At 35.1% G+C, this 15,641-nt stretch overlaps 1 long non-coding RNA gene across 1 annotated transcript in view; it reads left to right on the top strand.

Annotated features, from left to right (window-relative positions):
* The first annotated feature begins 8,569 nt into the window (after window positions 1-8,569).
* Window positions 8,570-15,641, top strand: part of LOC108524514 (uncharacterized) — a 19,625-nt gene continuing 12,553 nt past the window's right edge. Inside the window, exons 1-2 of the long non-coding RNA XR_001884071.1 lie at window positions 8,570-8,587; window positions 11,020-11,073. This is a non-coding gene — a long non-coding RNA (uncharacterized LOC108524514). The remainder of the gene's footprint in view (window positions 8,588-11,019; window positions 11,074-15,641) is intronic.

Genomic DNA, 15,641 nt, shown 5'->3' with positions numbered 1-15,641 from the left:
ATAATATTACATAATATATATATTATATATATACACACACATATACTGAAAATAGAATGTTTTCTTCCAGTATGCTCATTGCCTGCTTATTTTTTTACTGTGTGTCTCTTTAAGGATAGATATATTCAATTTCGATGAATTTAAATTTAACATTTCCTTATAATAGGGATAGTGCTTTTTGTCCTATATAAGAAATTTTTATTTAACCTACAGTTGTAAAGATACTCTTATTTTTTATACAAGCATTATGACTTTACCTACAATTCTTTTAAGTCTATTATCCATCTCAAATTAAATTTTGTCTATCAAGTAAAATAGAGTTAAAGTTCATTTTTTTCCATATGGATATTCAATTGTTACAGCAGCATATGTTGAAAAGCCTTTCCTTTTCTCACTGAATTACAGTGGCTCCTTTGTCAAAATCAGTTGACTATGTATGTGTGATTTTTATTTCCAGACTCTATCCTTGTTTCTGATTTTAAGGAGAAAGCATACATGCTAGCATTAAGGGTAATGTTATCTACAGATTTTTTTTTTCATAGATGTCTTTTCTAAAATAGAAGATACTGTCTATTCCTAGTTTTCTAAAAGATCATTACAGTGAAAGGCTGAATTTTCTCAATTGCTTTTTCTGCTTTTAGTGATTAATCATATGATTTTCCCCTTTATTCTATAATGTGATGGTTTAAACATTGATTAATTTTTGAACTTAGGATTTTGTGAAGAATTTTGTGCATTATAATGCATTCTCTAGTTTTCTTATTAGAGTCATCATAGATCATAAAATGAATCAAGAAATGTTACTTCTTCCTTTTTCATTTTCTGAAATCATTTGTATAAGATTGATGTATTCTCCTTTAATGTATGATGGAATTGACTGGTCAAGGGAACTGGAACCAGAGTTAATTTTAAGAGATTTTTTAGGAAAATTCTATTTTTTAACAAGAAACTTTTCCATTTCTTCTTGGTATTAAATACATTCCTATAAAGTTGTCTCTTATGTTTTTCTTCCTTTTAATTTCTGTAGAATCTGTGATAATGTCCTTTCTTTCATTCTTAGCATTGCTATTTGTGCTTTCTCTTTTATTATTTGATTAGTTTTGCAAGGGCTATGAAAATTGTATTACTGTTCTTTTGTTTACTTTGTGATCTTTTATTTATTTCCTATCTGCTTTCTATTTTATTGATTTCTACATTCATGTTTATTTTTCCTTTCTTGTGTTTACTTTGGACTTAATATGCTTTGTTTGTCCAACTTTTTAAGTTGGAAGTTTAGAATTTTTTATTTAGAAATATTTCTTTTAATATCCCCATTGCATATTATAATTATTTCTATAAATATTACTTTAACAGGTTTTTACATGTTTTGTTTTAATCTTCATTCAGTGCTAAATATTTTCTTCTTTCCCATGTAAGCTTTTAGTTCATAACAAATGTAGAAATGTGTTTATTAATTTTCAAATATTTGGATATTTTATAAATAGCATTATTGAATTTTACTTATTGGGAGTTATTTAAAAAACACACTCTGCCTGATTGTAAGCCTTTGAAATTTACTGAGAATTCTATTATGGCCCAATTTGTTCATCTTGGTCAGTGGTCCATGTGAAATCGAAAATAATTTGTATTCTGATGTTGATGGGTGTAGAGCTCTGTAAATTTCATGAAGTGAACTCTTTATTTCTGATATATTTTTTCAATTCTGAAATTTCCATTGAAGTCTTTTTTATCATTTACTCTTCTCTGTTGAAATTACCTGTTTATGCATTAGTCCACTTGTACCACGAGATGCTTTAATACACCTACCATTGTTATCTTACAATTTTTCCTGTCTAATTCTAACATCTGGACCATCTGTGGATTATATTATATTGACTATTTTACTTTTTATAAGTCCCTTTTCCTACTTCATTGGGTCTTTCAGAGATACATATTTGCCAAATTTTATCTTTACATCTTGAGGTGGTTAATAGTGAGTGTCAACTTGATTGGATTGAAGGATGCAAAGTATTGATCCTGGGTGTGTCTGTGAGGTTGCTGCTGAAGGAGATTAATTTAACATTTGAGTCCGTGAGCTGGGTAAAACAGACTCATCCTTAATCTGGGTGGGCACCATCTAATCAGCTGCCAGCACAGCTTTGATAAAAGCAGGCAGAAGAATGTGAAAAGGCTACATTGGCTTAGCCTCCCAGACTACATCTTTCTCCCACTCTGGATGCTTCCTGCTCTTGAACATCAGACTCCGGGTTCTTTGGTATTGGACTCGGAATGGCTTTCTTGCTTCTCAGATTGCAGCCTATTGTGAGACCTTATGATTGTGCCAGTTATTACTGCTTAATAAACTCCACTTTTTATATACATGTATCCTATTAGTTCTGTCCCTCTAGAGAACCCTGACTAATATACATCTTAAAACCATGAGCAGAAACTGAAATGAATGAAATATTTCCCCCAGAAAAGAGCATATCTCTTGCTCTCTCAGGCTGCTAATGAAGGAGGATGAGCCATTTTAATTGGTGATTTAGCTCGGCCTTGGATTTATTGTGGCATTAGATCGATTAAGTTTACCTCTGTCCTTATATTTAAAAGATGTGGTATTAAGACATTTTATTTGTTAGGTTTTGGGTTGTGAGCCCTAGTGAGATTTTCAGAATTCTTGATGCTTTATAACCTAATTAGCAGTTTACTGATTTGTCAAAGATCTCTCTCTGTCTGTCTCTGTCTCTCTCTCTCCTTTATAGCACAGCCAATAGTTTTTTGACTTGCTGAGGAATTCTCTTTACTTTCCAGCCCTACCCTTGTCTTTCTGTTCCTCAGGAAATACAGACTGGTTATCTCTGCAGTACACTCTGTGAATATTTGATGCATTTTAGGGTTATTTCTCTGCCCTTCTTTCCTGCTTCCAGCGATTAGCAGGATTATTCTTTGTACTTGGTGAAAGTGGTATGTGTTCTGAGGCATCGCTCTTTTCCTGTCCTCACAGTTTTGAGCATTCTCCTTGCTATCACTGTACACTGTAGGCCCACAGTAAAAAGGCAGGGTATAAAAGTCCACTTTGTTTGTTACTAGAGATCCCTGGGATTCTAGGCCATCATGGCAGTCACAATGTTATCACTTCCCATTTAATAGAGATTATTATTAATCCTTTAATGCTAGAAGGATCTGTCCACTGTCAGTGGAAGTTGTTACCCTCCAGTGAAAGCTGAAAGCTTATATTTATTGACAGGAAATGACAGTAAATTGGGATACCGGAGCTTGGACTTTAAGTACATAGTCTTACAAATTCTGATGAAGTCTATGAATGCTATATATGTACAATTAGGCACAAAATGTGAGGGGGTGATGCCCTAAGAAAAATAGCAGTATCATTTATATTTTGGTTATTTCTCAGGTACAGGAACAAGAGTGATGCACAAACTTGTTTTCCTTTCCTTTCTTCTATTTTCTTTTCAAGGATACAGATACATTTTATTAACTATAATCACCATGCTGTGCTTTAGGTCTCCAGAACATATTCATCCTATAACTGAAAGTTGATACCATACAGCAATCATCTCTCCCCTTCCCTCATCTTCCAGCCCCTACTAATCACTATTTACTCTTTTCAGTGTGAGTTTGACTTTTTAAATTTATTTTATTTTATTTTAAGTTCTGGGATACGTGTGAAGGACGTGCAGGTTTGTTACATAGGTAAACGTGTGCCACGGTGGGCAAATACTTCTTTTCTAAATTCTAAAGGTCAGTGTTTTGAGACTTTACATGCATTGTCCTAGAAGCTGAGCAGATTTTTCTGTGGGCTAAAATACATAAGAGAGACCTATAGGAAATAAGAGCTGAACTGGGAGACAGTGGTATTGATAGAGGCTGAATATAAAAATGAACCAATATTTTAAAAAGTCATCTCTCTGAAGATGCAAGACAGTGAAGGGATTTGCTTATAAGTAGTGAGATGGAAAACAAGAATTGCAAATAAAGCAGCATGTTTAAAACGGAGGATATGGACACAAACCACAAATGAGAACAAAGACTGCCCTGATAGCTGCAGCAGTTATGTTTTGTTTTTTAAATAGGTTTCCTGTAGTCTTAGGTACTGGGAGGAATGCCAGTATTATTTGCCAAGCCCCATGGTCTATGAATGTACCATGATCTTTCTATCTTAGTGTCTTTGGTTTTTCTGCCTAACATAGTTTCTCTTCTTCCTTAACCTTTAACCTGACCAACTTCTTTTCAACCACCGGGATTCAGCTTAGATGATGTCTCCTGAAATGACGCCGCACTTAATTTGATGATTCCTATTTATTCTTCCACTGGTCTCAGATTCTTCTAAGTTGCCTGATCAGGAATAAACAACCATAGAGCAAAGTCCACATCCTATTTGTTATTTGTCTCCCTCACCACTGGCAAAGCCCCTGATATACAATGAGTTCTTAGTGATGATTAAACACTGTAGATAGTAATCAGGTAGTTGTATTTTTTTTTCTCTCTCTCTCTCTTTTTGATAGAAGGTCTCATTCTGTTGCCCAGACTGGAGCACATTGGCGTGATCTCGGCTCACTGAAGCCTCCTCCTCCCAGGCTCAAGCAATCCTCTCACCTCAGCTTCCCTAGGAGCTGGCACTACAGGTGCGTATCACCACGCCTGGCTAGTTTTTGAAATTTTTTGTAGAGATGAGGTCTCACCATGTTGCCCAGACTGGTCTCGAACTCCTGGGCTCAAGTGATCCACCTGCCTTGGCCTCTCAAAGTGCTGGGATTATAGGTGTGAGGCACCCCTCCCAGCCATATTTTTTCTTATCTCAGGGAAATCTTTTTAGAAGGGAAGAATGCTGCGAAGAAACCTCTTTTTTCAGAAAGAAGTGAGAAGTTTGAAACAAAGTGAGTTACTTGGGAGATGCTTGCTTGTGTAGTCCCTGCCTGACAAGCCTTTTTCCCCAATACCCATCCTCAGATGAATTTGCTGTGATATGCAGTGCTTGGCATCCCCACCATGAAGATGATAGGGTACACTGAATCCAGACGGAAGGAGGAACCCACCTTCTCTTATTTTCTTCCTGAACTTCATGGAGAGGAACATTAATGCAGCCAAGCAACTGTCTTACTACTAATTGTCTAATGACTCTCCAACAGTTAAAGTCACATGAGACGTTTTTTGCCTTTTTTTTTTTTTGCATCAGCCAATAGTCTATACTTCAGAATTGCCTAATTTTCTCAAGGATTTTAAATGTTTTTCCTCATGACATTATTATGATACATTTCGATCTATGATACAGAAAATTATCATAGAGATGAGGGCTTTAGGTGTGCATATTTGAGGGAATGTGCATATTTGAGGGAAATATGGAGTAAGTTTTAGAAAAAAGTTTGCAAGGATTATCACTACTGACATTGAAAATAACTGCAGAAGGTGCTATATTTCACTGCTTATGCCCAGTTGAGCAGGGAAAGCATTCTGTATTAAAAACTTTCAAAAAAGATCTTAAACCATGTAGGTATATTAAAAAAAAAAACAAACAAAAAACTTGGCAAAATTAGAGCTCCAGACACCAAACCACATAAACTTGGATTACAGAATAATCAAACAATGAACATGGTAAAAAAAAAAAAAAAAAAAAAAAAAAAGTTCCCAACAACTTTGCATTTGCTAATATCAATATTCATGACAAATCTGAAGAATAATTATTACCCTTATTTTTATATAAGAAATCTAAGTAAGTTGTATAAGGTAACTCAGCAGAATATATATTTATATTCAGTTAATTTGCCTTTAATACCCATTTTCCCTTTTAAATATTCCTTTCCAACTCCTCTGTGTGTTACTCACCCCAATAGTATTACATAAATGTTTTTGCATTTGAGTACTGAACAGTGAAGGAGGTAGCATAGTAAGTTAAAGATACTTGGATTTCAAAAATTATTTTCAACAGGAAAACAAAAAAAAAGGTAAAACTGAGCACAAGCAAGACAGTCTTTCCTGGAAGGAGAGTTAGTTACCTCATAGCTGCATTAAGAGATTTTACTTTATACACAATAGACAAATAGTAAATATTATTATAAGCCTACCAAAATATTTTTTTCCACTTCATAAGATCTCTGAGTCAAGTATTGGAATACCTCAGTTCTTACATTTGGAATACTCTAGGGATCAGTCCTCAAGTCTTTTCTATTTGTACTCACACTCCTGGTAATGTCATGCAAACTCATGGCTTCAATATCCTCTATATGACAACTAATTGTGAATCACATTTTCAGTTTAGGCCTCTTTCCAAAATTCCAGGCTTAGGTATCTGGCATCTCCTCAACACGTCCTTTGGAATATGTAATTAAAAACCTGTCCAAAACTGAACTTCTTACCTGCCAAAAAGCATGCTCCAGTTAGAGCCATCCTTGTACGGGGGGAGGGGGGGATTCAATTTTCACATGGATCAGGTTAGGTTAAAATCATTAAATTGTTCTCTATAATTTTTGTTTTTCTCTCATATCTCACTTTACATTTTTTACTAAGTCCTGTAGATTTTGATGTTAAAATATTTTCAGAGCCCATCTGTTCCTTGCCCTCTTCACTGCTAGTAACTTAAGCTACCATGATCTCTTGCTTGGATCCTAAAATAGCCTCTGAAATATTCTCTAACTTTTTGCTATTGACCTTTTGTATCCATTTTAAACACAGAAGACCAAATGACCCTTATAACACCATGCCATAGCACGGCACTGCTCTGCTCAAAACCTTGCCATTGTCAAAGTCCATGCGAGGCCCTGCAAGACGTGGCCTCCTGGCCTCTCTGACCTTATCATTCTGCTCCAGCCACACTGGACCCCTCAAACATGCCATGTTTGTTATAGTTTTATTAAGCTTCTTGTTCTGTTTCTTCCAAGAGGGAAAGTTTGTCAAGATATATACAATGGCTAATTCCTCATATCTATAAAATTTTCCTTCAAATCTCTCTACCCAATGACCACTTTATTTAGTGCTGAAACTTACTCGCCCTTATTCAACCCTCCTTCCCCTTATTCTGTTTATTTTTTTATTTTTAAAATAATTCTTAACCACCTTCTAATATATTGGGTAATTTACTTCTCTATTATACTCAATTTCATTAAATTCTCTGTTTAATTATATATAAATTATTATATTTAATATATTACATTAAACTTCTCTATTATATTTAATTTCATTATCTGCCTTTACTCCAAAATATGAGCTCCACAGTGAAGTTCTTTCTCAATTCTTTTCATTACTATATTCCATGTACACAGAACTGTGTCTGGCACACAGGAGGACACAAAATAAATGTTTGCTGAATTGATATTGCATTGCCTCAGGCCTCTAATGGTGTGACATTCCATGGATGATTAAAGATATAACTATAAGCCTCAGCCTTTATGAATCAAATTGATGCTTTTGCAAAAATTCTAAGTTGGCCTACAGATGCTAAGAATGAACCAGTCCAATTGTAAAACTAAAGTTAGAAGAAAAAACAGGATAATGTATTTATTTTACTCTTATTCACATCAAAGTTCAATTATAGTATGTGAAATCATTTCAGGGTCTGGCCAGTTTCCTTGACTTAAACACATTGCTTCAAATATTTTTTGCAATTGGTATCTGTAGAAATACATGACTATAACAATGTCTTGTCTTTACAAAGATTTATAGCAATGTTATTTGCTCTAATGGACTTTAAACTCCATCTGTAATAGATACACTGTCTTATTTTAGGTCTGATAGTCACATGCACTCACCTTATCTTCAGATATACAATACCAGTTGCTTCTTATATGTCCATCATTTCCACTTACATTGATAAACTGTTTGTCTCAACAAAAATAACATTCCATCCTAAACTTCGACAAAATCCAAAGCCAGGAGAACTAAATTCTAATTATGATGGTGCTGTGCCACTTTGGGCAAGCCAAACAACTTTTTTAACAAAAATAAAACATATATGCATGTTGCCATACCCTTTATGGACCCTGGTGAATCTCTGAGGGTAGACATAATGTCAGTATTGTTTTGAATGCAAGATCCTAGGTAGCCTCTACCTGGGATAAGATAAAACTCACTAAACACTTCTCGAAATAGTATCTATTACTAACATTACTAAAAACACTGGTTTTTAATTAGCTACCATGTGTCAGGCACAATTCTATTATCTATTATCCATTATCTTAATCATAATATCACTGTAAAGCAAGGTTAGTGATATTTTATCAAAAATAAAACTGAAGAGGAGGAAGTTATTAATTTTCCCAGTCATGAAGCTAGTAAAAGGTTAATATGAGCCCTGACCTCAGGTTTCTTTGCTGCTGACCCTTGATTTCATTTTATACCTACTTCCTAGCACTTTGGTTAAAAATATCATATTATATCACCAATAAGAATTTTTTTTGAAAATTCAAAAACCAGGATTTCTTTTTCTACCAACCAACTTAATATAGTTGAAAGCACTGACAGTAGAATCAGTGGCCATTTTCCGTAAAGGTCATAAACAAAGAGAATGTAGAATGTCTAAGAGCAGTGTTGTTTACTTCAGACTTCTGCTTATCAATTTTTGTTCATTCCCAAGGACATACTGATTTGTAACCATGTTGTAGGTATTCTTTTCTAATCTTTAAAAAATGAAGTAGTAAAAAGAATTTCAGACCATTAGACCCAGAAGATTTAGAATACCACTCAGAGAAGGCGTGAAAATAAAATATCAGAAAATCCATTTGGGGCCAGGTGCGGTGGCTCATGCCTGTAATTCCAGCACTTTGGAAGGCTGAGGCGGCTGGATCACAAGTTCAGGAGTTTGAGATCAGCCTGGCCAACATGATGAAACCCTGTCTCTACTAAAGATAAAAAAAAAAATTGCTGGGCATGGTGGTGCACGCCTGTAATCCCAGCCACAAGGGAGGCTGAGGCAGGAGAATCTCTTGAACCCAGGAGGCGGAGGTTGCAGTGAGCTGAGATCACACCATTGCACTCCAACCTGGGCGACAGGGCAAGACTCCATCTCAAACAAAAACAGAAACAAAAACAAAAAACAAACAAACAAACAAAAAAAAAACAAAGAAAATCCATTTGGGTCAATATAAGCTCCTAAAAGATGGACCATTGTGCAGAGGAAACACAGGTTATAATGCTAAACATTTCAAGTCTTAGGGAAATCAAATAACTATATTGTTTATAAAATTTGCTTTGACAAATCATTACAACTTCATATGTTCTTATATGTTCTTTCATGTACCAATCTATGAAACTGTCTGCCTTTTCCTTTGTTGTCAGTGTACCCTGCATTTACCATACACTACTCATTTTATGTTTCTTCCTATTTGCCTAGTATCGTATAATATTTTTATCTCTGAATCTCAAGCATCATCATCTGACACTATATGCCTTCCCACCTTTAATTTTAACTTGAAAAAAATTTTGTATGTGTATTTGTATGGCATTTAGCCTGTTTACATAATATCAAATAAGGTAATTTCAACCAAAACTAAACCAGTCTTATAGCATCTTGAGAACAACATACTTAGATAATCCGTTGATTTTTTTTCACATTTAAACAGGTATTTTTGGTTTCATGTAGACTCAGCCTCTGCAATTGGAAGGTTTGTTTGTTTAATCTTTAATATTTCTGGGTGCCATTTATGTTCATTTTCTTAAGATCATTTAATCACTGTCATAATTTTTACTTATCTCTTCTTCACAAAAAGGATATACTGGCTAGTAGGATAATTTTCTGAGCTGTTAAAAGTCTTTGCCAAGATGTAAATACAAGTATCTACTGTGTGTGTGTGTGTGTGTGTGTGTGTGTGTGTGTGTGTGTGTGTGTGTGTATGTGTGTGTTTTCTTTTGTAGAGATGGGGTCTTGCTATGTGACCCAGGCTGGTCTTGAACTCCTGGCCTCAACTGATCTTCCTGCTTCAGCCTCCCAAAGCATTGGGATTACAGGCATGAGCCACTGTACCCAGTCACAATCTAGAACTAAAAAAAAAAATGTGTGGGTACTATGTATGTTTTTAAAGAACCTCAAGGCAATTCTTGACTTTTAAAAAACTTTAGGCACAAAAATAACTGTTCAAACTGAATTATACTTACTTTAGATTTTCCACTCAGGTCTGTCACTGCACTAATATTTTTTCTTGCACCTCTCTTTAATAAACTAGAAAATTGATTCTTATTTGGAAACATTAACTCTCTAGGCCCCAATAGGCTTTGGTACTCTGGAAGAAATCATGGTTTTCTAAATGGAATTCATATTGTTCTCACACTTTCCTTAAATATAGTAATTTCTTCCACACACAAGGAGAGGATCATTTACCAAAGAGCAGTATCTTTCTTTATCAAAATATTGCATTTAATTACATAATGAAATACTATTATGTGTAAGATACTGGGATAGACTATGCCAGGCTCTAGAGAAATAAGGTAAAGTCAAGAAAATTCTAGTTTCGCACATAGGAGGAAAAGGAGAGATACAAAGTATTTTGTTCATTTAGCAAATTGCAAACAATCAGAAAAAAAAAAAAAACACATTATGAATGCTACTTTTCTGGAATGTAACTTAGAGGGTTTGATTTTCTACATTTCTACTGATCTATTGTGTGCTGAGGTATATAAAGAGTTGAATGAGGGCCTGGTACTGTCCTTGACATTAACCAACCAAAATAAGCCTAGGTAGAGGAAGGCAATTAGGTGTGGGAGGTGTTGAGGAGGGTACTGGGAAGACAGATTCCAGATGGGTTTGCATGAGTACACATTTGAAAGGATAAAAGTTAAAGGTATGTTTGGGCACCAAAAATTAGTCCAAATGAGTAGGGGCCTAAAGAATACATGGTGAAATATTGCTATAGAATTTTAGAAAGGTAGATTAGGGCCATGAGCTGGGTGTGGGAACATGATGCAGGTAAGTCTGCTGCCGCTGCTGATTTTGTTATATCCCAGGAATTATCATCAACTCTCTGGATATAACGTGTATTAGATTTCAAGTAAAAAAACAAAAAAAAATCCATACTAACTTTTATTTTTCTCTCCTAGAGAAATATACCTAACTGTCACTAAAATATTTGTCAAGTTACATAATCTATTAAGGTGAGAGAGCATCCTAAGATATCACAATAATAGTGAAATGTATTCATAAATTACATTTTTGATTTTTATTAACTGACAAGTAGAAACCACTGGTATATAACAAAACAGTCTGATCAATCACTGTATAATAAACAGTCACATATATGTATTTCTGTATCACTGAAGTGTAATATGATGAAGAGAAAATGAAATTGCTATGGGAAGCAGGAGGACATACCTAGACCTAGAGGACATGGAAGACCTCCTTAAGGAAGCAACATTCAATAGAGATCTGAAGCATGAGCAGGAATTAGTTATATAAAGTGGAGTGTGTGAGAATTGAGGTAGGGATTATACAGCATTCCATACAATGCCTTAGAGGGGAAAGAGAAAGGGATTAAAGAGGTAATAGTGGGAACCTCAAACAGGGGAAATGGTTGTTTAAGCTGAAGCTGAAGGATGGGAACGTTTACACTTCACCTGGAAGTGCAATGCCACATCATTGAAAATGCACCAAGTTAGAAAACAACACTGACTTATTGACTCATAAAACTCAGAATCTAGGTATCTAAAGCTTCAAATAAAAGCAAAATACTAAGAATAAATTATTAGATTAGATTAAACATATTAGAACTCAAAAAACTGTCTTTGTCTCATTTTCAATACATTTAAGACTGAATTTTCTATAAATTGGAAGTACTTGAAGAGACTAGCTGTTCTTAATAATGAAGCACACCTCACAGAAGAGTTTGGAAAAACGTATCACCAGAGTTCCACATATCTAACTGTATCTAATTCAGTACAAAGAGATCAAGGCCTGAATATTTAGGTTCTTTTTTTTTAAGTTTTCTAGTTATTGTGATGTGTAACTCTGTTGACAACCATCCAACACTGTGAGAGCCTTTAACTCTCCAGACTCTGCAAAAAATTCAAGACCCAAGGTAACCTCAGTTATGGCATATAGGGTTCAGTTGGATTTAATCCAAGTTCCTTCACACTTATATCTATAGCTGTAACAGCCTATAAAAATTGATCTTTACAAACATAAGCCCTATCATTATGAGATCATAAGAAACTCACCAAATATTATAGATTTTGTATTATACTTTCTTAGACAGAAAAAGAAATGTGGGCTGGGAGCGGTGGCTCATGCCTGTAATCCCAGCACTTTGGGAGGCCGAGGCGGACGGATCACGAGGTCAGGAGTTTGAGACCAGTCTGACCAACATGGTGAAACCCTGTCTTTACTAAAAGTACAAAAATTAGCCAGGTGTTGTGGTGCACACCTGTAATCCAGCTACTCAGGAGGCTGAAGCAGGAGAATCACCTGAACCTGAGAGGCAGAGGTTGCAGTGAGCCGAGATCGCACCACTGCACTCCAGCCTGGGCAACAGAGGGAGACTCTATCTCAGAAAAAAAAAAAAAAAAAAAAAGAATTTTAATCCTTTTTATAACAACCAAAGGGAGTTTTAGATTAACTGTAATTAACAAGACAACTTAGATCATCAGAAGCCCTCTGTTCTGTCTTTGAGTTACCTGATGATTTTCTCTATTAGAATGCCCTTACATTGAGGGATTTGGCATTATTTTATCATAGACTGCTTTTCTTCATCCTCTATTTTACATTCCTCTCCAATAGCTCATATCTACCCCCTATATTAGGGCAGCTAATTGGAAGCTTAATTGCTTACATAATTAATACACGGCAAAAATTAGATACAGAAAATCTTCGAGGATGTGGAAGTATGTATGTGCACACATTGCACACACACACAAATATATACATGTTTTAAGGCAACATAATTCTAAGTTTTAATTTAATGATTTGTTATGAGCATCCTCTAGGAAAAGATGCATATATTCTCCTTTAAATAGTTGCATAAAATTCTATTGTGAGGATCTAGAGACTTTTAACAAGACTGTTCTTTCTCTCTACATCTAGTCTAATAACAAATAGCCATTTTCTTTTATTAGAAAATGTTTCTACCAGAAATAACTATTTTAATTGACAAAAAATTCAGTTGTGTACCATTAATTGTATAACTATGTTCATGTTAACGAAGTGTTTATTTCAGATTTAACAAATATGAGTAATGGTGCAATAAATAACCCCCTGTATGTGGGTACTTCTATCTTAGTGCGTTATTTATTTAAATTTATGGAGTACAAATGCAATTTTGATACATGCATAATGGTCAAGTCTGGGTTTTTAGGGTATCCATCACCCAAATACCTTACATTGTAAGCATTATATCTTAGTGTTTTAAACATGGATAGGTTAAATAAAGTAGGAGTACATGGCGAAGAATATGTGTATTTTTAAAATTACCAGTTGCTATTACTTTCGTTTCCCTCAGGTACTTACTACCATCAACAATCTATGAAAATGCTTGTATGCACACCAGTAGTGAACTTAATTTTTGTTTTGAATTGTACTTGAACTGATGAGAAAAAAAAAATAGTAGCTAGTTGCGTTTATTTTCATTTCCTTGAGTGCTAAAACCCTGAGCAAATTATAAAGTATTTATTGATGATTCATTTTCACCCTTTATTGTCTTGATTGTTCATACCTTTTGCTAAGTTTCTACTGGGAAGTTTCTTTTAAATACTTAGAAGAATTTTAATACAAGTAGAATATGTACCTTTTAGTTTTTTTACTTAAAAATATTTTTTTTCAGGCCTATACTTTTAGATTCTGGATATTAGTTCTTTGTTGAATGCATTTGCAAAAATGTTCTCCCATTCTGTATGTTGTCTGCTTATTATGTTGATTGTTTCTCTTGCTGTGCAGAAGGTCTTTAGTTTAATTAAGTCCCATTTGTCTGCTTTCGGTCTTGTTGTCTTTGCTTTGGTGGCCTTAGTAATAAATTCTTTGTCCAGGCTAATATTCAGAAGAGCTTTTTCTAGGTTTTCTTCTAGGATTTTTATAACTACAGGTCTTACATTTAAATCTTTAATTCATCTTCAGTTAATTTTTGTACATGGTGCGAGGCAGAGGTCCAGTTTCATTCTTCAGCCAGTGTTACCAACACCATTGATTGATAAGGGTGTCCTTTCCTCATTGTTTATTTTTGTTGACTTTTTCAAAAACCAGTTAGTTGTAAATGTGTGGCATTATTTCTGGATTGTCAATTCTGTTCCACTGATCTACGTGTCTATTTCTGTACCAGAACCAGGCTATTTTGGTTCCTATAGCTTCGTAGTATGATTTCAGGTTGGGTAATGTGATATCTCCAGCTCTCTTCTTTTTGCTGAAAATTACTTTGACTACTTGGGTTCTTTTTTGATTCCACATTAATTTTAGAATTAATTTTCTAATTCTGTGAAAAATGATCATAGGAATTTGGTAAGAATTGCATTGAATCTTCAGATTGCTTCAGCAGTATAGTCGTTTTAATGATATTGATGCTTCGTATCCATGAACATGGAATGTAGTTCCATTTGTTTGTGTCATCTGCAACTTATTTAATTAGTGTTTTGTAATTTTCCTTGTAAAGCTCTTTCATCTCCTTGGTTAAATATATTCCTAGCTATTTTATTTGTGGGTGTGGCAGTTATAAATGAGAATGAGTTCTTAATTTGACTACCAACTTGAGCATTGTTGGTATACAAAAATGCAAGTGATTTTTGTGGATTAATATTGGATCATGAAATTTGACTGAAGCCATTTATCAGGTCTAAGAGTCTTTTGGAGGAACCTTTGGGTTTGGCTGTGTCATCAGCAAACAGAGGTAATTTGACTTCTTCTTTTCCTATTTGGATGCCTTGTATTTCTTTATTTTGCATAACTGACCTGGCTAGGGCTTTCAGTACTATGTTGAATAGGAGTGGTGAGAGTGGACATTCTTGTCTTATTCCAGTTCTCAGGAAGAATTCTGTCAACTTTTCCCCATTAACTGTGATGTCGGCTGTGGGTTTGACATATAGAGCTCTTATTATTTTTAGGTATGTTTCTTTGATGCCTGGTTTGTTGAGGGTTTTTATCATGATGGGATGTTGGGTTTTATCAAATGAGTTTTCTGCATCTATTGAGGTAATCACATGGTTTTTGTTTTTAATTATGTTTATGTGGCAAATCACATTTATTTCCATATATTGAACGATTCTTGCATCCCTGGAATGAAGTCTTCCAACTGATTGGAACGGATTATATTTTTGATGTGCTGCTGGATCCTGTTTGCTAGTATTTTGTTGAACATTTTTGCATCTATGATCATCAGGTGTATTGGCCTGTAGTTTCGTGTTGTATTCTTGCCAGATTTTTTTTTTTTTTTTTTTTTGAGACGGAATCTCGCTCTGTTGCCCAGGCTGCAGTGCGGTGGCCGGATCTCAACTCACTGCAAGCTCCGCCTCCCGGGTTCATGCCATTCTCCTGCCTCAGCCTCCCGAGTAGCTGGGACTACAGGCACCCGCCACCTCGCCCGGCTAGTTTTTTTGTATTTTTTAGTAGAGACGGGGTTTCACCATGTTAGCCAGGATGGTCTCGATCTCCTGACAGCGTGATCCGCCTGTCTCGGCCTCCCAAAGTGCTGGGATTACAGGCTTGAGCCACCGCGCCCGGCCTCGTGTGTGTTTTAGATCTGTGAAAG

This window comes from Rhinopithecus bieti, unplaced genomic scaffold (assembly GCF_001698545.2).
Source record: "Rhinopithecus bieti isolate Rb0 unplaced genomic scaffold, ASM169854v2 scaffold_83371, whole genome shotgun sequence".
Lineage (NCBI taxonomy): Eukaryota > Metazoa > Chordata > Mammalia > Primates > Cercopithecidae > Rhinopithecus > Rhinopithecus bieti.
The sequence above is the reverse complement of the archived record's forward strand: the minus strand, read 5'-3'. Positions and strand labels throughout refer to the sequence as shown.